This window comes from Macaca fascicularis, chromosome 1 (assembly GCF_037993035.2).
Source record: "Macaca fascicularis isolate 582-1 chromosome 1, T2T-MFA8v1.1".
Classification (NCBI taxonomy): domain Eukaryota; kingdom Metazoa; phylum Chordata; class Mammalia; order Primates; family Cercopithecidae; genus Macaca; species Macaca fascicularis.
Window position 1 is genome coordinate 205,612,853 of NC_088375.1, and position 24,053 is coordinate 205,636,905.

The following is a 24,053-nucleotide window of genomic DNA, read 5'->3' on the forward strand; positions in this document are numbered from 1 at the left end:
TTCAAGACATTGTTCTAGTCAAAGATTTATTAAGACCTCAAAAGCACAGACGACTATAATAAAAATAAACAAATGAGACTATATTAAACTAAAAAGCTTCTTCACAGCAAAGGAAACAATTGACAGACTGAAGAGATAACCCGTTGAAGAAAATATTTGCAAATTATTCACTCAACAAAAGATGAATATCCAGAATTTACAAAGAACTCAAACAACTCAACAATAAAAAAAGCAAATAATTCCATTAAAAACTGGGTGAAGGACATGAGCAGATATTTCTCAAAATAAGACATACAAATGGCCAACGTGTATATTTAAAAATGCTCAACCTCACTAGTTATCAGAGAAATGCAAATCAAAACCACAATGAGATATCATCTTATCCCAGTTAGAATGGCAACTACTAAAAGACAAAAAATAACAGACGTTGATGAGGATGTGGAGAAAAGGGAACTCCTATACAGTGTTGGTGGAAGTGTAAATTAGTACAACCACTACGGAAAACAATATGGAGATTTCTCAAAAAGCTAAAAATAGAACTACCACATGATCCAGCAATCCCACTACTGGATATTTATCCAAAGGGAAAGAAATCTGTATGTCAAAGGGATACCTGCACTTGCGTGTTTAAGGCAGCATTATTCACAGTAGCAAAGATAAAGACTCAACCTAAGTGTCCACTGACAGTTGAATAAAGAAAATGTGGTACAGCTACTGAATGGAATACTAGTCAACCACAAAAAAGAATGAAATCCTATCATTTGCAGCAACACGGATGGAACTGGATGTCATTATGTTAAGTGAAATAAGCCAGGTACCGAAAGGCTACATGTTCTCACTCATATGTGGGACCTAAAAAATTGTTCTCATGGAGATAGAGAGTAGAATGATAGATACGAGAATGGGAAGTGTGTGGGGGTGGGAGGGGTCGATAACGAAAGGTTGATTGGTGAATACAAACTTGTAATTATAGAAGAAATAATCCCCAACATTCAAAAGCAGAATAGCGTGACTATAGTTAGCAACAATGTATTGTATGTTTCAAAGGAGCTGGAAGAAAGGACCTGAAACGTTACCAACACATAGAAATGATAAATACTCAAGATAATGGATACAGCAAATACTCTGACTTGATCATTACACATTCTATGCATGTAACAAATACTCATGTGTATACTATAAAAATGTAAAATATTGGCCGGGCGCGGTGGCTCAAGCCTGTAATCCCAGCACTTTGGGAGGCCGAGACGGGCGGATCACGAGGTCAGGAGATCGAGACCATCCTGGCTAACACGGTGAAACCCCGTCTCTACTAAAAAAATACAAAAAAACTAGCCGGGCGCGGTGGCGGGCGCCTGTAGTCCCAGCTACTCAGGAGGCTGAGGCAGGAGAATGGCGTGAACCCGGGAGGCGGAGCTTGCAGTGAGCTGAGATCCGGCCACTGCACTCCAGCCTGGGCGGCAGAGCGAGACTCCGTCTCAAAAAAAAAAAAAAAAAAAAAAAAATGTAAAATATTTTGTATAAATCAATATAAATAAATAAATGAGCCGAGTGAAAGAAGCCAGACTCATAACACCACATACCATATGATTCCACTTGTATGGCATTCCAGAAAAGGCAAAACTATAGGCATAGAGAACAGATGAGTGATTGACAAGGCTTAGTGGCAGAGAAACAGTATAACCAGAAAGGGGCAGCAGGGGAAACCTGGGGAGGTGATAGAACCATTCTGTGTCCTGATTCTAGTGACAGTTACAGGATTGCATGCATGTGTTAAAACTCACAGACCAGCGGGTAGGGAGCTAGGGGAGGAGGAGCATTAGGACAAATAGCTAATACACGTGGGGCTTAAAACCTAGATTACAGGTTGATAGGTGTAGCAAACCACCATGGCACATATATACCTATGTAACAAATCTACACATTCTGCACTTGTATCCTGGAACTTAAAGTAAAATTTAAAAAAAAAAAAAAAAACCTCATAGACATGTACACTGAAAAAGGTGGATTTTGTATGTAAATTTAAAATGTTTTTAAAGACAAAATGATATTTGAAAAAGAGTCATTGAATGTTCCTGTTCACCCCTCTGGTGCTCCTGTCATTTGTTGTGGCTGAAGAGCTGCTGATTCAAGGACAGAACTGAGGACAGACCTAGAACCTCCTTTACCCAGGAGGGTACCCTGCTTCACCCACCCTGGGGAACCAACCATGAGGAAGAAAAATACACGTTTGCTATTGAATCCGTTGGATTTTGAGACAGCTAATCATGGAGCAAAAAACTAATAAAGTTATGCAAACTGACTTGACCATAGAATCACCTTTTGGAAAACACCTGTTAGCATCTCTCAGAACGCAGCATTCCTTGGAACCTGCTGTTCTGGGCAGCTTGTTCTCCCAGAGAAGTGGTAGCTGACTCCAGGCCAGAATCAGGTCTCCTTTGTGTGCAGTCCAGGAATTTTCCTCCATGATCCCAGTGCGTGGAGGCTAGCTGCTTCCCTCAACTCCCAGGCCAAGTCCTGGGCTTTGGTGGCCTTGGTGATGCTGACCAGAGGTGGGCGGTTAGGGGCTCTATTCTCCAGGAATTCGGGGATCAGAACTGAGAGGAAGGGAAGGAGAGAAAGGCTGGCTCCTCAGGCCCTGCCTTGGCCACCTTTTTGCTGTTTGACCTTGGACAGTGACAGCCTCTCTGAGCCTTGGTCTCACTAGCTCTGAAACTGGGACAATTGTGTGTGGTGAGGACGGAGTGAGATGAGGCAGGTGGATGTGAGGGCTCCTCCGGCTGGGGTTCAGGAAAGCTTCATGGAGGAAGCTGAATCTGAGCCAGGCCCTGAAGCACTCTGGGCAGGGAATAGAAACTTCTTGGTACCATGGGCAGAGGGGCCCAGCAGGCAGGAAAAGTGTTTCTCTTGAGCTCAGCAGGGAGGGGCTAGGAGTAGCCAGGGAATCAGTGAAGATATCACCATGGCCCGTTGTGGGTCCCGCACTTGTCATGTGTAGACCGTGACCTCATCCACTGCTCACAGCAACTCCATGAGGCAAGGGTCACATGTGGGGAAACTGAGGCTCAGAGAAAGGAAGTCCAGGTTTGAAATTTGAGCTCATGTCTGATTGCCTCTAAGTCACAGCCCTTTGACAAAAAGTCTAAGGATCTTACAGAAATTGCAAACTGGCAGCCTGCAGCAGAATACTGCTCCCAAGATGAAATTCATTTGACACCTACCATGTAATAAAAATCTAGAAATTTCAAAAAATCAAGATCTTCAATTTCTCTTGAAAACTCAGGAAATTGGGGCCCTGCATTCTAACAGTCCCATATGGAAACCATTACCAAGAGCCAAACTCATCTTCAAGAGCATCTCAGGCTTCAGAGCCAGACGCCTGGGTGACCCTGGGCAAGTGACAAGCCCTGGGCCCCAGCGGCGTCATCTGTATGACGGGTATATCACCAGCTCCTACTGCACAGGGGTGTCCTGAGCAACAAATGGGTTTACCACAGGGGAAGTCCTTAGAGTGAGGCAGCTCACAGCAAGGGCGCCCCTGCACTCCCTCCTGTCCTCCTCTGATGGGACCTGCCCTCTCCCACTGGCCACAGTCCCATCCTCTGCCTGTTATCTCCACTGTCTTCACCCTTCACTCATTCAGGTGACCTGCCCACCCCCACCCGCCAGCCACTAGTTTGTGACCCCTGCACTTCCAGGGCTACGTCCCAGTCCAACAGGAGAAAGATTTTGGCAAGACTCAGCTATGAGTCAGAAGTATCCAGGCCAGAATGTTCTCAACGTGAGTTCCAAGCTAGATTCTGCCTTCAGTCTGTGTGTCAGAAACTGCCCGCCTGCATCTGGGGTGTTCTCACCAAACCATATGCGCCTATTCACAGGTGGCAGGGCGGCCTCCAGCATCCTGGGATCAGGAGAAGGGTCTCCAAGGAGCAGAGGCCCTGGGAGCACCCACCTGTATCCTGGGGTGATATCACTGTGACCGTAAGGACAGGCATGACATCTCCCACCTCCTGGCACCCAGGGCATCTCGAAGCTCTCTGCTGCTCCCCTATGTTGTGTCCAAGCCCTCTCTGAGCTCTCACCAGGAGCTCCAGGCCAGGGGAGGAAGAGGAGCCCCCGCTTCACCATCCAGAGAAACATCTGTCTGTCACCACCAACAGGATGGTGTGAATAGTCCGCTGGCTCCCATAGACTGTCACTGGAGCCAAGCAGGGGGCCTGGGTGAACTTGGAGAGAGAAAGGTTGATTTTCAGATTATGTCCCAATCCATAGTTGTCAAGGAAGAAAAAAGACCTCAACAATCGTGAAATTAAATGAGTTTCTGGATGCTGAGTAGTTTCTCCCCTCCCTCATGGACACCTTCCGCCTGTCCCTAGGGAAGGCATGATGAACGAGCTTACTGTGTGTTTGTTCACTCACTGGTCGTTCTGATCATCCGTGCATCTCTGCAGTCAGCAGAGATTCACTGTGCTCCTACTGTGTGCCCAGCTGTGTGCTTGGTGCTCAGAATCTAAGAATGAACAGGACAAATGCCAGCCCTTCCTCTGGGATCCACCGACCGGCAGGAATGAGCAGTTACCACTCAAGATTAAGTGCTGTGTTGGGGGAAGCCCAGGGCCCTGTAGGAATAGTCCAAAAGGATGGGAGAAGACAGGAGGACTTCCTGGAGGAGGCTGAGCTCAGTACTTTGAAGACCAGTGAGCCTGGCCAAGTCTGGGCTAGCTAATGGAGGCGTCTGAGGAGTAAGCTGTCAGGACTTCGGACTTTGTTCTGAGGGTAATGGAGAATCACGGGACGGCTTTAGTCGGTAGAGTGACATGATTAGATTCATGTCAAATCTTCACTCTGGCTGCTGTGGGGATAATGGGTTGGCGGGGAGCAGCACAGGGCGTGGAGAGGACCGACAGGAGCGTCTGCATCCCTGAGATGAGAGGTGATGGCAGCCTGAATTCAGGTATGTAAAATTCCCAGCACAAAGATGCACGAACCACCCAGCGGCGATCAGCACGTGGCAGTGAACAACCACTGCACGTGGAAAGCACTCCCTCTGCCCCGTCCTGTCTTCCCTCAAAAGCCCCCTAGGTATGGCCCCTCCCAGCCACCTCTCTTAAAGCTGCAGTGGCTCCTCCAGCTCCTCCAATCCTCCTTATCTTTCTCTTACTCCCTTCAAACGTGCAGTTTAATTTATTTGTTTATTGTGTGTTGTCTATGTAAACGCACACACAGAAGAATGTAAACTCCAGGTCAGTGAGGACTTTGTTGTGATTATTTGTCCTCTGGTGCATCCCTAGCACCTAAAAAGGTGCCTGGCACATAGTAGGTGCTCAATAAATAGTTACTGAATGAATGACCATTGACTGGTGGTCACCGTCATCATCATCACCTACCAGAAATGTGAGGTCCTCTTCTGGCCGGGGCCGGCGCTCAGGGAGTGGGCGTCACCTTCCTCACTGCCACTGGGGGTCAGTGGTAGAAGGGGTTTGCAGCTCCAGGTGGGAGGGGACAGCCAAGTAGGTGGTTTAAGGACCAGGAATACAATCGGGTGGAAGAGAATGAGTGTCAAAGGAATGCACCCAAGGGAGGGGAAGCAGAGTGTGTGACCAAGCTGAGAACAGCTGCGTAGCTGATGGTGCTAGGGGATTCAGGGAGGTACTAGGTCTAAGTAATGCCCAGACTAAGAAAGAGGCTGGAGAGCAGGGTCTGGGGCCAGGCCACGTCACAGATGGGGCCGTGTTAGCCCGTGTTAGCTCCCCTGTGGAGTCTTCAACCTGCCCTGTGCCAGGACATGGGGTGAAGGGCTGCCGTCAACCTGCACAGGAGACTCAGGCTCTAGCCTTCTCCCAACCTCCTCCCCGTCCTGACATCTCCCTCACCTGGCACTGGTCTGGGCATGAGAGTGGGCCAAGGGCACTGAGCACATCACCCTCTTCAGACTTTCAGACTGTCCAGGCCAGCCAGGCCTTCGGGAAACCCTTGTGTACCCACCATGGTACTTATAAGGAAACTGAGGCTCAGAAAGGGCAAGGGAAACCCCAGGCCACACAGTAGGTTGTTTTGCTCCCTCCGCCTTTCTTGCCTCTGAAGAATGGATGAGCCTGGATAGGAGGTCAGGAGGCCTAGCCTCTCATCCTGCCCTGCGTCCCTGCCCCTGTGCCATTGGGCAAGTCATTATGCCAGCCTCAATTTCCCCATCTGTAAATTGAGTCCAAGAGGACTCATCTGGCTTCCCGTGCACCCGTACAAAGCCATATCCTCCAACGTCTGCTTGTACTGTTTTGAACTGAACAGAACGTACCTCCTACTTCTCCTCTGCTGGAGGGGAGGGGAACTCAGATTTACTGAGCGACTCCTACACGCCCTGACATCTTATGACAGCCTCAGGAAGATTCCCCATTTTACAGATAGAGAAACTGAGGCTTAGAGATACGAAGCAACCTACCCAGCAACACAAACCCAGTGGGTGGCAGAATGGGGATAAACCCAGCTCCACATCAGATCAGCCCTACTGTTCATTCTGCACCCACAGCCTCCGTGTCCTCCAACCCTAACTCCATCCCCGCCCTGCAGGAGTCTGATCCCTCCTGTCAGCTCAGCCTGGCCCTGCTTGGCAGGCTGACTCGGCCCCTGGCTGTGCTGATCACTCCCTCCCTCTGACTGAGTCCCCAAGGCGTGCAGTGTCTTTGCAAACAGAGCTCTGGACTCTGCAGTCCAGGATCTGTTTGCTTTGAACTCCTCCATCCCCTTTGAACAGTGCTGCCAAGGGACCTTCTATTTTGAAAACACTAGGGCAGGAGGGACTTCTAAGCAGTCTGGGAAGCGGCTCTGGAGTTCCTGCTTCTGCCCACGACTGGGCTCTCAGGAGTCCTGCCAGCCCCAGATACTTCATTCTGCCCTCCTGCCCAGGGTATCCCCTCACGTGGTAGTCCTGATTTCCAGATGGAGGGGAAGGAGCCCTGGTTTGGGAGTTTGAATCCTGGCTCCAGCACACAATGCAAATGGTAGCCTTGGGCAAGTCAGGTTACTTCCCTGGTCTCTCCTTCCTCATCTGTAACATGGGGATTACATGGCAGGGTTGATGAGAGGATCCAAGGAGAAATGGCGAGGAATGTTTCTGGTTCTTTATTCATTCAAATTCATTGAGCATCTATTCTGAGCCAGGCATGGTTTCAGACCCTGGGGACACGAACCTGGGGACACAACCCTGAGCAAAATGAGCCTCCTGGATCTCAGAGTAGAGGCAGACAGGCGATGTCTAAGCCATGCAGTGCCAGGGGCTATGACATGGGGACATGTGTGCTATGAAGGCACACAAGAAAGGGCTGAGCAAAAGAATGATACCAAGGCATGGCGTTATAGACAAGGTCGCCAGGGCTTCCCTTAGGAGGTGACAGCTGAGCAAAGACCTGGTGGGTGCTCAGATGATGTGAGTTCCCTCCTCTCCCCACCCCTATTTGTCCTGCAAATGACTAATGCCAGCTGGACCACCTGCCCAGTACATCCCAGCCAGGGCTCAAGGGAAGACACAGTCCCTGTGATCCAGCAGGCCCAGGGTCAAATCCTGGCTCCCTTTCTACTTGCTGTGCCTTCTTGGAGGACTCACTTCCTCTCTTTGAGCCTCAGTTTCCTCCTCTGTCAATGGAGGTCATGGTCCTCACCTCCAAAGAGTCCTGGGAGAATTTATGAGAATCTGTGCCCAGCACAACAATAGTAGTGAGCGTGGCAGGCCCAGGACGAAGCAGCTCTCCCGAGGAGTGCATTTGCAGGGAAATTTGCCCAAGGTGAGCCCAGCTGGCTGCTCAGAACCTCCTATGGTTGTTTCACTGTGGCCAGGGGACACGTGTAGAGAACCCAGCTCTGTCACTCACAGGCTCGGATGGGTGACCCTGTCCTTAATGCTCAGTCTACCCTTTGACGAATGGGGCGCAGAGCACCACACTGGTCCCCACAGATGCGCGGGCTGCCCACAATTCCCTCCACAGTGGTGCCTTCTCTACAGCCCTAAGGCACAGCCAGTCCTCCTGGGAGATGCTGGGCCTGGAACCTCCAAGGTAAGAGCTGCCATGCCAGGTATTGGCCACAGGTAAGCCTAGGTGAGTGCTGGAGGCAGCAGTTGGTAAAGGGAACTGATGAAGGAGGTTCTGATGAAGAAGAGCGTCTAGAGGATAGAATCTCCCCTAACGTAGCAACAGCCAACAGTTCCACAGGCGTGGTGAGGGCAGCAGCCTTTGGGGCTGAGCTGGGAAGCAAGTCCCCACTGCCTGACTCTCCAAAGCTGCCCCTGGCACAGAGCCCACCCACCAGGCTCCAGGGCTCTCTCTCTCCTGGTATTTTCTGAAAATGGAAATCTTCCACTGTTACCATTCTCGTTACACCAGCCACACCCACTTGACATAAAACTTTCAATGCTGTCAGAGGGGTCCTGGAGGAAGGGATGAATACTCAGGACCTGCCTCCCCAGCTTGTGCACCCGGAAATGGAGCAGCTCAGGGACTACTGCCTGGGTTCAACTACTGGCACCACCAATTACTGTCACACATTCTTTAGCCCACAGTTTGCTTCTCTGTAAAATGACACGATAATAGCACCTATGTTAAAGGGTTGTTATGAGGATTAAATGAATGAACGTGCTTAGAATATCCAAGAAATATTGATTATAAGTGGTAAAAATAATCTTGTCCCTACAGAACAGAATAAAGAAAGTAAAATTCTCTCACCACCGTCTAGAGATGGCTACTGTTATACCCACATTTGGGGCCATATCTTGGCAGCTTTTTTCTGTGCATATCAATATACCTATTATCTCCTTTATTAACAAAAAAAAAGGAACCATGCTATATATATATTGTTTTGAACCCTGTCTTTCCCACATCACAATATATAGATTTACACATCTCATTGTTTCTTCTCCTGCAATTCCAGTTGAAGACCTGCTGTGTGCTGGACCCTCCACTAGGCGAGGGCAGAACAGAGAGTGGGGCAGGGGTCAGCTCTGCCCTCAGGTGTTCATGGTCCCGTCTGTTGGGCCTTTGTTGTCTAAACTGTTAAGTGTTTATAAAGCACACCGGGAGGAAATCCATGCGTGACCACCTTAATTTGTGCCTTTTTTTTTTTTTTTTTTTTGAGATGGAGTCTCGCTGTGTCACCCAGGCTGGAATGCAGTGGCACAATCTTGACTCACTGCAACCTCCACCTCCTGGATTCACGCCATTCTCCGCCCTCAGCCTCCCAAGTAGCTGGGACTACAGGCACCCGCCACCACGCCTGGCTAATTTTTTTGTATTTTTTTTTTTCAGTAGAGACGTGTTAGCCAGGATGGTCTCGATCTCCTGACCTCGTGATCTGCCCGCTTCGGCCTCCCAAAGTGTTGGGATTACAGGTGTTAGCCACCACGCCCGGCTCTAATTTGTGCCCTTAATTTGTTCCCATGGAATAAACCTATCAAGGGGGACGAGTTTCTGGCCACAGAGTGCAGGTGTTTTTAAGGTTTTTAATGCATGAGGTCAAATCACCCTGCAAAGGCTGTGCGGATTTCTCCTCCCAACCACCAGGTTGGGTTTTAAAGGACAATTCCAGCTTCAGGCTCACAGGAGGAAGCCACAGAGAGCTGGACCCAGAGGAGCCAGCATGCTGAGTTGGTCATAATAGCCCTAGCACCTGCTTCCCCGGGTTCTTATGACATACTCTTTCCCTATTCCCTCTTGATTTGCACACAAAAATAATAATAATACTGGACATGTTAAGATTTTTATGTTTTTCACCTGCCATCTACTTTGCGGTAAGTCTGTAAAGACTAAGAGGATGCTGTTTATCAAAAGGTTCCAACGTGCAGCAGGTGTGCAGTCTATAGGGAGCGCTGCAGCCAGACAGCTGGCTTCAGATCCTGGCTCTGCTACTCCCTGGCTGTGTGGCCCTAGGGAAGCTATTTAAAACCCTGGGCCTGAGTTTCCTCAGCTGTAGAATAGGAGCGAGGCTAATACACCTATGTAAAGCGTCTGAGACAGGGCCTGGTATACAGTGCATGTGACATGTGCTCACTGTCGTTGATGACGACGCCGCACTCAGTAGACACCAGGTTCCCAACCTCCTACGTGTGGCCAGTGCCTAGGAGGCAAGCCTCAATTCCTGCCCACATTGAATAATGTGGGGCAAACACTTATGACCAAAGGAGAAGGGGTAAAGGACTTAAAGTTGTATGTGCAGGATGACCCCAGTTAAAAATCGTACTTACATGGGCATGTACACACTCACGCACACACATTGGCAGCAGGTGGCTGCCTCTGCATTGCTCAGGAGCTTCATCAACTGTGCCTGGATAAATATCTCCCTGCTGCTGCCTATTTGCATGGAGTTGCCTGGGCAGGAAACGCTTGATCATAAGTCAATGCACCTGCCTCTGTGACTCACGTGACAGGTGGCAGGTGAAGCTTCCATCTTTCCGTCTGTTCTCTCCATCCATTGCATCTGATATGGATGGCAGGTCGAGACCAGCCTCACAGGCTTCTCTGGTCCCTGGTTTCAGTTGTACTTCTTGGTGGCTGTTAATTTTTTGTGGTGCCCCGTGCCCCACACCAGTGAATTTTGAGGAGTCCTCACTGCTTTCGAGTCAGATCATCCAAATGAAGCCTCCAAATTTGATGAAAACCTACAGAGCCATTTTCACCTGCTGAGATAACAGACAAACAGGAACTTGATTTATAGTCATAGACATAGAATAAAACTTCAAATATATTCACAGTGGCCATAATATAAACAATGGTCATCTCTAAGGAGTGGGATTTCGGGCAACTGATACTTTCCTCTTTATGCGTTACTTTCAGAATCATCTCAAAGCAAACAGCACGAGTTAAAAGGCTGCTCTGTGGTTCATGTTTTCCTCCACTGAGTCCCAGGCTCTTCCCCTGACCGACCACCCCAGCCCCACCCCAGCCAGGTAACTGCAGACAGGTGTGGTACACCTTCCTCACCGTGGGGATGTCAGGACTGGTCAGTATTGAGATTGTTACCCAGGTCAGGAATTTTCCAGAAAGGCAGACGTTACCTGCATCTTCACAGCCTCTCTGTCAGCCCCTTTGCACATAAACTTTGCACATAAACTCCACTTTTTCTGTCCAGAGAACTCTGGGTGCGGTCCAGGAGTGGCTGCAGCCACAGGCCATGACGACTGCGACCGGTGATGGTGGCCACCCTCCGGTGACCACCATGGGCCTGGCTCTCTACCGGACCCTTGGCAGATATCTCATTGCATCTACCCCAACCTTGGGCAGTGGGCACTGGCAGTCCCATTTGACAGAAGTCAAGTATCAGACAGGTGAAGTTACAGAACTAAGGCTACGCAGCTGGGACATGGTAGAGTCAGGATGCCAACCAGTGGACCCCAAGGCCTGATATAAGGCTCAGAACACCCCAATAACCTTCATCGTTCTGCCCCCACAAGCCTTCTTAAATAAAATCATTGAGGAAGGTAAAACATAGCTTCAAGACAAGAGCTCTGGCTTCCCCCAGGCTCACCTGTGCTGGAATCCTGGCGCAGCCCAGGGTTAGATCTCAGGGGCCCTGCTCCAAAGCCTGCCCCCACCTCCTCTCCAGGTGACCACTCAGACTCGGCCTTCGCAGCGAAGAGCCCAGAATCGGCTGACCAAAGCTCCTCCCGGCTTATGTGAGGGAGAGGTACAGGGAGGGTACCTTCTGGCTGTGCCAATGAATCCAGGTGCCAAAGGAGGCAGGGCTGGGATGGGGACATCTCTGAGGACAGCTGGTCAGTCAGTAAGCCTAGACTGCCTTTCCAGTCGACGCATCTCTAAGCTGTTCCCTCTTTGCCCTTCCAAAGACAACCTTGGGGAAACTGAGGCAGTTTGGGATGAACCTTTGGGATGACCCTCGGTTATCTCTCTTGTAACAAACCCAGAGAGCAGAGCTGGAGTCCTGGCACTTCTACTGAACTCTGTCCCTCCCTCCTCCACGACCCAGCGAGCAGAAAATGTGGGAGGAGGCAGATCGTCTGACTTGCTGGTCCTCAGGGCCTCGGGCCAGGGTCAGGCTTAGGAGGGGTGAAGTAGGGAGGAGGGACAGAATTTATGCCTTTAGGTTATTGCAGCACACATGTGAAAAATGAGGCTAATTGCAGCTCATCAGACACCACTCAACCTTAATAAAATCTAAGGCTGCTGTTTCTGTTCAGCTGTGGTTTCTATCCCAGCAGCGCCTGGGTGGTTATTTCAGCTCCTCATCCTGCTCTCATTGAGTTGGGAAAAGGGAGAGAGAAAGATCCCTTTCCGATTCAATCTTAGCATCAGCAAAACTCCGGAATGAGAGTTACCTGTGGGTGTTGGACGTCCCTGGAGGTTTTGGAAACTAGAACAGATAAAATACATAATAAATTATATTTTATGGAGGGACAGGGATTTGTGTTCCCTTGCATTCTCATATCTGCTGCCTTATTAAATCTCATCCTAACCAATGTAGGGTAGGGATTATGATATGCATCTTATGGACGAGGAAACTGAGGCTCAGAGGGCACATGACATGGTCAGTGGCATCAGCTACAGCAGCACTGGCCTCCAGCCTCCAGTCAGAGTGACTCCGGTGCCTGCCCTGTTACCCAAGGACATCTGACAATAACACCTGCACAAAATGTGGCTTTGTAATGACAAGCTTTGCAACAGCCCTACAATGTAGAGCTCTTAGCCCCACTCTTCAGATGAGGATGTGTCACAGAGAAGTAAAGTGACTGCATAAAGACACGTAGCTAGTGAGTAGGCCGGGTGCAGTGGCTCACGCCTGTAATCCCAGCACTTTGGGAGGCCGAGGCAGGCAGATCATGAGGTCACGAGATCGAGACCATCCTGGCTAACACGGTGAAACCCCATCTCTACTAAAAAATACAAAAAATTAGCTGGGCTTGGTGGTGGGCGCCTGTAGTCCCAGCTACTCTGGAGGATGAGGCAGGAGAATGGCATGAACCCGGGAGGCGGAGCTTGCAATGAGCCGAGATCGTGCCACTGCACTCCAGCCTGGGCAACAGAGGGAGACTCCATCTTAAAAAAAAAAAAAAAAAAAAGACACATAGCTAGTGAGTAACAAAGCTGGGACTCAAACTCTCCATTCATCCGTCATCACCTCCTGCAAGGTGGGCGGAGTGGGGACCAAGATCCACACAGAACGGATGGGAAACCTGAGACAAGGCAATGCAAGTAACCCATCTAAGTCAGTACTGCAGCTTGTTTGCAGCAGGGCTTATTCCAGAGCCCAGAGCTTCAGCTTTTTAGCCGGAAATGCATGAGACGAAAACATAATCTATTTCATTGCACTCTTGGTCCTTGGTTCTCCGTCTTTAGTTTGCTGAAAAATCACCCGCCATGGGGTGAGGGGGATCAAAACGCAGGCTCCCAGGCTCCTCCCAGAGATTCTGACTTAGTATGCAGGGGGGCCAGGGAATTTGTATTTTAAACAAAACATACCCTGGTCAACCTAGGTAATTCTGGCAGACTATTCTTGAAGAAACTGGCTTAGGTTGGTCCAGGCCCCATACGAAGTATCCTATGGGTATTTTATAGCCCAGTATTTGAGATCAAAGATTCTGGATCTATCTGGACTGGGTTTTAAGACCAACTCCTCCACTCACACCTTTGGATCCAGGGGGAGTTACCTAACAGCTCTGTGCCCGGTGTGCCTATCTAAAATTGAGAATAATAATAGTGCCTCCTTCATAATGTCCCTTGAGGAATATTGAGTTGATTAAACAGAGCACCTAGAACAAAGCCTGCTTAAAGTGTGGCTCTACAAGGACAATCTTTGCAATAGCCCTATAATGTGAAGCTCCTAGCCCCTACTCTACAGATGGAAAAACATGGCACAGAGAGGTAAAGTAACTTGTATAAGGACACACAGCTAGTGAGTGACAGAGTTGGAATTCGAACTCTCCACCAGCCATCTGAAACTCAGTACTCCTAACCAGTAGGCTGCCCTGTCCCAGCAGCACAAGCACCCTGGCCCTGCCCTTTGCACCTACACCTGCAGGGTAATGCCACACAGCAGAGAGTCAGGGGAGACCACCTCAGGCACTGGGCATAGATTTGCTACAAAATCCTGGAAATCTGCAGTTTGATTCTCCAACTGGTGCTGGCCAGAGGCTCCAAACAGCATCCTTTTTGGCCACAGATGCTTTGAGAGTTGTTGGAACTGTTATCTCATAAGGCCAAAGGGGTAAAACAGTTTGCACTGCAGCCTAGAATTGCTACGGAGACTTCTCTTCCTATGGTTTCCACTTAGAATTGGCAATTGACCCTGTTGTTGGATCAAAGTTGCACATTCGAATGTGGTATATGTAGCCTCCAAGATTCAAAAGGCCTAGGAAGCATTGTGCCTCTTTTTCATGATAGGTAATGTAAGGTGCAGGGGTTTGTCTTTCTTCCAGAAGGAGATATCTCAACATACTTCAGACCATTAAACCCTCCAGAAGGAAGAGAGAGGGGAGAGGTGATACATACTTTCAAACAACCAGATCTCATGATAACTCACTCATTCACTGTCACAAGAACAGCACCTAAGGGATGGTGCTAGCCCACTCATGAAAACTTTGACCCCATGATCCAATCACCTCCCACCAGGCCCCCACCTCCAACACAGGAGATTACAATTTGACATGAGATTTGGTGACGACACAGATCCAAACTGTATCAGACAGTCTCTCCAAGCCAGGGGCTGGCAAACTAATCTAACCCACAGCTTATTCTTGCATGGCTCATGAGCTAAGAATGATTTTTTATCATTTTAAAGTTTAGTTAAAAATTATAAATACCATCTTTGCTAGTCTATATCCCAGCACCAGTCTTAGTACCAATTCTGTGTCAGTTGGGATCTAGTCAGAAGGCAGGATCACACAGTACTTTTATCAGGAAAAGCTTCATATAAAGAATTATTGCCTAGAGCTGGGAGCAGTGGCTCAAGCTTGTAATCCCAGCTACTCGGGAGGCTGAGGTGGGAGAATTGCCAAGCCCAGGAGTTCAAAGCTGCAGTGAGCCATGATCGCACCACTGCAGTCCAGCCTGGGCAACAGAACGACACGCCCCTCTAAAAAAAAAAACAAAAGAGAGAGAAGAATGATTGCCTAATGATGCGATTAATTACTAACGAGTATAGAGAATGCTAGGCAGACATAGCCAATATGTGGAGTTGAGGCAGAGTACTCAAGGGATAAACAAATTTGAAAGAACTCCCACTCCCGTGCTATGATTCAGACCTCACTGGAGAGGGTGTGGCTGTAGCCACTGAATGGTAAGGAAGTTTCTGAGATTCCACAAGCTGAGGTTGGCAAGCGGGAAACCCACTGTGGTGCCAAACAGGCTTGCCAACAATCTGCTCTCTGGGGTGCTACCGTACCTTGTGGGGAAATCCACCTCCTCTGCAAGATGGAAATAACAATAGAACCCACAGGGTGGTTATGAGGGCTATATGAGTCTATGTATGTGAAAGACTAAGAACACGTGATGTTTTTCTAAGTGTATTAAAGTGTAGTTAAGCTCTCGATGAATGTTAGCTATGCTATCACTATTATTATTATTACTAGAATCATCATCATCATCATCACTTCATCACCATTATTACTGCCATCTCCAGGGAAAGAAAAGGGAACTTTCGAGAAGTGGTCTGCCTAACGCCACTCCCAGGACCCAGCACGCTGGAACCCAAGCCCCAGGCTATCTGGCGTCAAAGACCATGCTGTTTCCACTTATACCAAGCCAGAAGCCCCTACTTCGGTCTCTGTATTCAATAAACAGGGAAGCTGAGGTTCCGAGAGTAGAAGGGACGCGCCTGGAGTCACACAGTGGGAGAACTGGGTCCAGGCCACCCCCGCAGCCTTCTCCGGGAGGAAGCCTGAAGGCAACAGTAATCCTGGTCACCTGTGCGAATGTGAAACCCCTTGACTAATGTCACCAGCAGCTCCTGTCCTTTACTTTCTGTCTCCCTCTCCCCCACCTCATCTCATGTTGATTTAACCTGCAGTTTTATGGTCAATCATCTCATAGTAAATCCGTTTTAATCTCCCATTGGGTCACCCAAGATGTCTTTTTATTAGGAAATAAATAATGCAGCACTTTATGCCACACTGAGGGTTAGCCCTGGGAGCCTGGCAGTGGGAGGACAGGCTGCACAAACCTGGAGGAGTCTCGAGGCCCCCAAGACAGAGAGAAGTACAAGAATAATTACAAGACGACAGGTGTGTGGGCATGGATTGTGCAAGACATGAAAGCTGTAATAAAATCAGCTTTGTCTCCAAAGCTCTAGGTGAGATTTTAAATGAAAGGGATCAGCTCAGGGATGCTAGCTGTGCTTGGAGATAAGAGCTCTTGACCTAAGACTCTGCCTGTTGCTTACATGCCAAGCCACCTGAGCCAGTCTGGCCCTCTCTCGGCCTCAGCATCCTCATCTGACTGACAGGAGTGATTCACCCACCCTGATAATGAGGTCCAGGTCACAAGCTCCACCCAGAGAACCCTGGGTTGATGGCTCCTAAGTAGCCCCAGAGGTCAGCCTTGCCCCTCTTAGAGACCCCTAGGTTAAGGAGCCCTGGAGGTCAGCCCTGCCTCTCTCAGTTTCATCTCTCCTGACTCTCTAAGGAGAAAGGGCACTGGACAGGGAGTCAGGAAACCTGGGGCCTCAGCCCAGACTGGACAATGATTTGCTGCATAACCTTGGGCAAGGGTCTTCCACTCTCAGGGCCTCATCTGTAAAATGGGGGACATGCTGGACACTAATGTTCTTTTCAATGTTCCAGTTTCTGGGGCCTGCCCAGGTCGACTCACTCAATGGGAGGAAGATGTGGGGGCTGAAGGGAGCCTCTCTGGCCGGCTGCCTCTGCTGCTGCCCGTCTATGCCCCTCCACCTCATTTCCTTATCCCTGGGGGCCCCATCTGGCCCTGTCTTCATTCCTGCTCCCCAGTTGCCAATGGAAGCATTTCAGGGCATCTCAGTTGGATGCAGAGAACTGAGTCTCTGCCTCCAGATGGCGATGTCCTCTCCTGCTCCAAGCCCTAAACTTAGACACATTAAACATGAAAATCAGAAGCTCTAGCTACTTCCCCGAGCTGTCATCCTGCAAACTGTGCCTGGAAACGTGGTGCCAAATAAGAACAATAACAACAATGCTGCGACTCACTGAACGCTGACTATCGAGGCACCGGGCACTGCCTTCAGGAATTCACACGCATTCATCCATTTACTGCTCACAACACGCCTACCAGAAAGCAATGATTATCCCCATTCTACAGAGGCAGAAATTGAGGCACAAAGAAGGTCAGAGGGCTAATAATAGCCAAGCTTGGACAGGACTAGACACTCTGGCTCTTGAATCCTGATCATGACCCATGAGACCGGCCTTACTAGCTCCAATTTCCTGGACTTTGTCCCACAAGACCCCAGAGGCAAGCTCAAAGCGATGTTGGCTCCATAGGAGGGCGAGGACTGGCCCCCATCAGCCCCTTCGCTGAGGTCCCCAGAGCCTCCCAGGGATACTTTCCCTACAGAGAGTGAAGCACACTCAGCCCAGCCTCCAGGAGTCCCCAGTACTGCCCAGAAAGGAGAGGCGGGGGTTGGGCTCACCCCCGGGTGTGCAGGCAGAATTACATCAGATGGGGCTGGACCCAGAGCAGCCTAAAGGCCCCATGACCCTGAGAAGAAAGTCACGGAGACTGAATGCTCTCAGTGAAGGGAGCACCAGGGCTTTCTGGGTAAGAAAAAGTTCTGGAGTCTGGTCACCCTCCTGGAGGCTGGAGACAGCTCTGGCTGAGCCCAGGGAAGTCACATATCAACACCTCATCTTGCCCCTCAGAGAGTCACTCAGCCCAGTACTGGCCAGCACCACATTCAGGAGGTGACCAACTGGCAAGGACCAGCTTCTTTCTTGTGTCTGTCTGGTCCCCTAAGGACCTTCCCAACTTACTTCACAGATTATTATTGTCTTAAAGACAAAAAAAAAAAAAAAAACCAGAGCTGATTTCAGAGCTGTCATGGGACAGTGGGGAAGAGGAAGGGCTGGAGGTCAGCACAGAGGGCTGGGTGACTTAGTAATGGAATGAACTTGTGGCCTCCAGCAATTCGCTTCCCACCTCAGCCTCGGTTTTCTTGGTTGTAAATGGGAGCAATGACCTGACCTTACTGGCCTCAGAGAATTCAACGTGATCACGTTGATAGAGCTTTGACACTTAAAACTGTGCAATCACCTCTTTGCTTTTGATGGAATGTCTTTTCGTGACCTGGGCGGGAGGGAGGTACCAGCCAGTGAGAAGGAACAAGAAAACACTTAAAGTAAAACATGCAGCATGCCTTAGCTTTGAAAATCAAACCTTCCCTCGCAGGTTCAGGTCCAGGCCAGGACGCTCCCGCTGAGTTCTGGCTCTGCCCCTGCTCCCCACACTCAGGGGCTCCTGCTCAGCTTCTGTGTCTGGGCCAGAGCAAAAGAGACGCCTGGAGCCCGGCCAGCCCCTGGGTTGCTGCCCAGAGAAGGGCCAGGCGTCCAGGGAGTGGGAAGGGGCTAGGAGAGGGGCCAGAAGCCAGTGGGGAAGATTGTGTGTGTGTGTTTTTGTGTGTGTGTGTGTGTGTGTGTGTGTGTGTGAGAGAGAGAGAGAGAGAGAGAGAGATTGAGAGAGAGAGAGAGAAGCACAGAGAGAGAGAGAGAGAAAGAGAGAGAGAGAACAGGTGGGTGCAGAAAGAGAGCGACAGAGAAACACACACAAGAGATTGGCCTGGCCTGGCCACCCTTCCTCCTATCCTTGTCCTCTCCCACTTCCATGTGGCCTTGGGTGACCTCAGAACCTTGGTTTCCTTGGCTGGGGAACAGCATGATGTCCGTCTCACAGGGAAAGTGGGAGGCTAGAGATGAGGGATGTCAAGGGTCTGCTCGGTGCCCAGACTGAGAGGGCAGTTTAGCCTTCCTGCCTCTGTCCACCTGGAAACTTCCCTGACCCTCGTCCATCAGCAGAGCTGAGGTCTGTGGTGGGCTCCAAGCCAGCCTGCCTGGACCCCCTCCTGGACCTACTGCCTTTTCGCTAGGGCCCTGGGCTGTGGCTTGGCCCCTGTGACCTGGCGGCTCCTCTGTACCTGGGGTGATCACAGCCCTGTCCCATGCTCGGTGAGTCCCCGCACAGGGGTGCTCAATACAGGGTTCCCACGGGTCCCCATGCTCAGGGATAGGGGGTGGCACCAGCCATGAGGCTGTGCCCAGAGGGTCCCAAGGGAGCACCCAGAGGAACCAGGTCCACCGGGCACCTCTGTCGCCTCGTCCAGGAAACCAGGACTGTTGTCAGGTATTTACTGCTTGGTAAACATTTTGATGTTTCATTCACGAAACCTGCCTTTCCTGAGGCCTCCTGCAGTACAGGTTGGAGTGAAGAATTTAATGAGAGTTGGGCCTGCGGTCCCTGAACAGCTCCAAGCACGTGGCTCCCAGGAGGCCGTGTCTGCACTTGAAGCAGGAGTCTCCATCCCCGTCCCGCAGGTCACAGAGCGAGAGGGACGTACTGCACAGAGAGGTGAAGTGGAGTCACCTCAATATATACAAACACACACAGTCGATGGGTGGAAATAACAGTTCAGGCTTTTTTTTTTTTTTTTTTTTTTTTTTTGAGGCGGAATCTGGCTCTGTCACCCAGGCTGGAGTGCAGTGGTACAATCTCAGCTCACTGCAACCTCTGTCTCCCAGGTTCAAGCGATTCTCCTGTCTCAGCCTCCCGAGTAGCCGGGACTACAGACGCACACCACCACGCTCAGCCAATTTTTAGTAGAAATGGGGTTTCACCATATTGGCCAGGCTGGTCTCGAACTCCTGACCTCAGATGATCCACCTGCCCCGTCCTCCCAAAGTGCTGGGATTACAGGTGTGAGTTACAGCGCTCGGCCTCAGTTCAGGCTTTTCAAAGCACATAGTAGGTGCACAACAAAGATTGAGGAAGGAAGAGAGGAAAGGAGAAGGAGGGGAGGAGGGAAGGGAGGAATGGGGAGGGAAGGGAAGAAGGGAAGAAGGGAAGGAGGAAGGGAGGAAGGGAGAGGGGAAGGGGGAGGGAGAAGAAGAAAGGGACATTCCATTCACAGATATGTCTTGGTTTCCAGAATGACCTTGTGGATTGAGGGGGTGGCTGCTGTTATCTCTACTTTCTAGATGGGGAAGCAAAGCAAAGGCTCAGAGAGATTAAGTGACCTGCCCAAGGACACACAGCATCAATAGGTACTTCTGACTGCTGGGGAGCACGGGGTCTGCCTCACCTTTGACAGACAGGGGAGCTCACACTCAGGAAAGGGAAGTGATGAGCCCAAAGGCACAAGCCAGTGTGATGCCAGAGTTGCCAGGGCTTGCACCCAGGACTTCTATGACCCAGGACAGGCTCAGCTCCTGCACCCAAGCTGCCTCCTTCCTCTAGGCCACTCCGTACCCCCTTCCTCCTTCTCCTCCCACCCCAAAGCCTGCAACAGCCTCTGTCCCAGCCCTACGCTGTCCGCAGTCTTGGGAGACCAGATGTCTGGTGCTTGCCAGGCAAATGGAGATATGAAGTCCCTCCAGCCCTTTATAGTCCCCAGTAAGATGTTCTCCTTCTGTGTCCTGTCCCCATCAAAGGCCAGGGGAACAAGGACACTCAACAAATGTTCCACGTCATCCCAGAAGTGGGCCACACTACCCCCTGATGCCAGGACTCCAGATTGCCAAGTGCAGTACTGAAATACCTCTTAGGACACTGACACCAGACCTCACTGCCAGGCCTCTGCTTACATACCTCCTGTGATGGGGAGCTGACTCCCCGCAAGTCACCCACCATATTGAGAGAGCCCTGTCAGAAAGCCTTTCCTTAGCCTTCAGCTGAAGTCTGCCCCTGTGACATTTATTCTGTCCTAAATACAATTCCAGGGGCTACACAGGATCACTTTGTCCTTTCTCCCTTTGCCCTAAGGCAACTCTTTAAATATTTGAACGAATGATGCTTGTCACTTACTCATTCATGAAATGTTTACTTGAAGGCAACATCTTAGTTTTTTTCATTCTTCCATCCATTCACGCATCCATCCATCCATTCATTCATTCATTCATTCATTCATCTGACTGAGTGCCAGGCCCTGGGCTGCTTTCTGTGGGTACAGCTGTGAACAAGCCACAGTCTCCACCTGCAAAATGCCCCCAGCAGGGTGGGGGAGACCACGAATAAACCCGCGATCGCGCAAAATGTTTAAGTGCTATGATGGAGGGTGCAAATAGCGGGGGGAGACCAGAGAAGGCCCAGGGGGTAGGGAGACGTGAAGGGCAGAGGCAGCAAGGAATGTCTTAGGGTCTGAAGTTGGACAGAGACTCCTCCACATCCTGGGAACTGAAAATGGGAGGGAGCAGCCTGAAGCTGGGCAGGGATGGGGTGGAGGGACATGTGAAATCAGACTATGTAGGGCCCTGGAGACCATCCTTCCCACGTGACCCTGCAGCTCTGTACCCCACGTGGATTTCCTCTGCATCCTGGACAGCCCAGGAGGCCAGCGCTCTACATGACCTTGGTGTTCACAGGCAGATGTGAGACCCAAGGGACCTCGGAGCCAGGAGCAAAGTAGAGAAAAGGCTGCAAGGGACTCAGGAGTCCAGGCCAGGGCTGGGGGGCCAGGCCAAGGCAGGAGTACAAAGGGACCTATTTTGAGCCCTGTAGGAGTTCCAGGCCCTGTGCTGGGTTCCCCCATGTGTAGCATCCAATCTGGTCCTCACTACAGTCCTACAGGACACGGCTCATTAATCCACCTGACAGGTGAGCTGAGGGAGGCGCCCTCACGTTTCATCTCCTGTCATTCCCACAGCAATCCTGTAGGGAGTGGATCATTCGCTCTACTGGGGACTTGGAGGCTTTTCCTCGCTCATACAGGACTCCAGCCCGAGCTTAGCCTGTGTTCAGGACTCCACTGGAATGGTGGCCAGGGAGACTGGACTGTAGTGACTGGATAGTCCAGTCCAAGGATAGGCCTTGGCCTTGGGCTCGGGCTCTGGGGCTGCCCAGCTCTGCCCAGGGCTCGCTTCCTGAAGACAAGGATCACTGGGGCTAAGGGCTCAGGTCTGGGTCAAACAGACCCAGGTTTAAGTCCTGCCACAGTACGCACTGGCTGCTCCCCCACCAGGCCATGGACTCCAGGGATCAGAGGGACAGTAGCTGGGGGCCTAGAGGGCTGGGTAGGAGGGTGGACTCTGCTGTCAGATGCACAGTTCAAGTCTTGGTTCCCACACTGAGCGGCCATGCCCTAGGAATGCCACGTAAGCTCTTGAGCCTCAGTGTCCACATCTGTAAAATGGGGTGATAACAGCACCTGTCATCAGCTGCTTGTGAGAGGTCAGTAACCACGGGATGGGTGTAGCAGAGTATTCAGCACTGTAAGTGCCCCACCAATGGCAGACCAGATACTTATCTCCACCTCTTGGTTCCCGGGCAGCCCTGAGAATGTCGTCAGTGGAAGAAGCCCTTGGGTGACAAATGAATCCCTCCCTGCTGTATGATCCTCCCTGAGCCTTTGATTCCTGATCTATAAGACAGGGCTGGTGACACCCATGTCACAGGGCTGTGCTGAGGATAAACCTGAGACCCTGAAGGCCCCACCCCAGTGACTAGCAGCAGACAGGGCCCAGGGGATACGGTGCCCCACTTTCCCACTGAGCTTGCCCCGTCACTACTGTGAGGGATTTCCTTTCTCTGAGTGTCCATGGGGAGCCTGGGAGGGGCTTCTTCTCTATACAAGGTTGGAAGGCATTTGGTGCATTAGACAGTTGGTAATCCCATGAGCAGGCATTTGTCACGTGCGGGTGATGAGCAAAGCCGTTTACAACGCTATTATCCCACTGAATCTCCCCACATCCCCAACAAGGCAGGGACATGATGCCCCCACTTTGCAGGTGAGCAGGTCAGAGGTGCAGAGTGACTAGCCCTAGGCCCCATGGGTGGCAAACAGTGAGACCCAATTGGAACCCAGCCACCAGCCCCATCGACAGCCCACTCTCTCAGCCACCCACCCTCCCTGCATAAATAACCGTGATGAATGACCAGAGGTGACCGTCACAGAAGGAAGGCTGAGAGGACAGAGTCCTCTGCTTGGTGGGTCTCAGCTCCACTGGGATCTTGTGGGAGTCCTCAGAGAAGCCAGATAATCCCCACTTTCAAGGGGTAATTTTCTAAGAGAGGAAACTCTCACAGTCTCTGGTATCAGATCCAGAGTCTCTCAGTCCCCTAAAGGGGTTCCTGTAATGGGTAGTGGTCTGGGAGACAGCCCAGAGACCCAGAGCCCAGCAGGGGCATTGCAGAGACCTAGATACCCATTTCGCAATGCCTGCTGGGAATGATGCCAGACAGTAAGCCTGGCAATACTGTGCTCAGATCCAGCCCCGCCGCAGACATGCTGTAGGCTTGGGCAAGTTCTTTACCTCTCTGAGCCTCAGTTTTCTCATCTGTGAAATGGAAACACAGTATCTACAGTATGGAGGGCTATGAGGAATACTTGTAATATTTTATATGGGGTGCCTGGCACTCAGTAGGAGCTCTAGTGCTCTTCCCTCTCAGCCCTGACTAGCCTGGTGATTTGGATGACCCCTGAGAGATGACCCTCTGAGCGAACTGGCCTCAAGGCTTCTGCCCTCCTCCCTGGCACAGCAGCTCGGGGTCCAGCAGGCCACATTCTCTCTGTGAACTCCTTACAGATCAACAGTGGCTTGCTCTGAGGGCCAGGCCAGGCGGCAGTGGGTGGGGGTGGGTGCAATAGTCATTCAGAGGAGACGGGGGTGGGTAAGGGTCACCAGGGAGAAAGAGACTGTCCCCCTCACTGATTGAAGATGGTGGTGAAGAGATGGATGGTGATTATGATGGTAAGGAAGATTACAGATGGGAAACTGAGACTCAGAGAGGCGGAGTGATATGGTTTGGCTCCGTCCCCACCCTAATCTCATCTTGAATTGTGGTTCCCATAATCCCCATGTGTCATGGGAGGGACCCGCTTGGAGGTAATTGAATCATGGGGGCTGTTACCCTGATGCTGTTCTCATGATAGTGAGTTCTCAC

General features: G+C 50.7%; 1 long non-coding RNA gene across 1 annotated transcript; it reads left to right on the forward strand.

Moving 5' to 3' along the window:
* Positions 1-4,784: 4,784 nt before the first annotated feature.
* LOC102119781 (uncharacterized) lies at positions 4,785-16,044 on the forward strand. The gene is made up of 3 exons (XR_273949.5): positions 4,785-4,954; positions 10,818-10,930; positions 15,616-16,044. It is a non-coding gene; the product is annotated as an uncharacterized lncRNA (long non-coding RNA).
* The last annotated feature ends 8,009 nt before the right edge of the window (positions 16,045-24,053 follow it).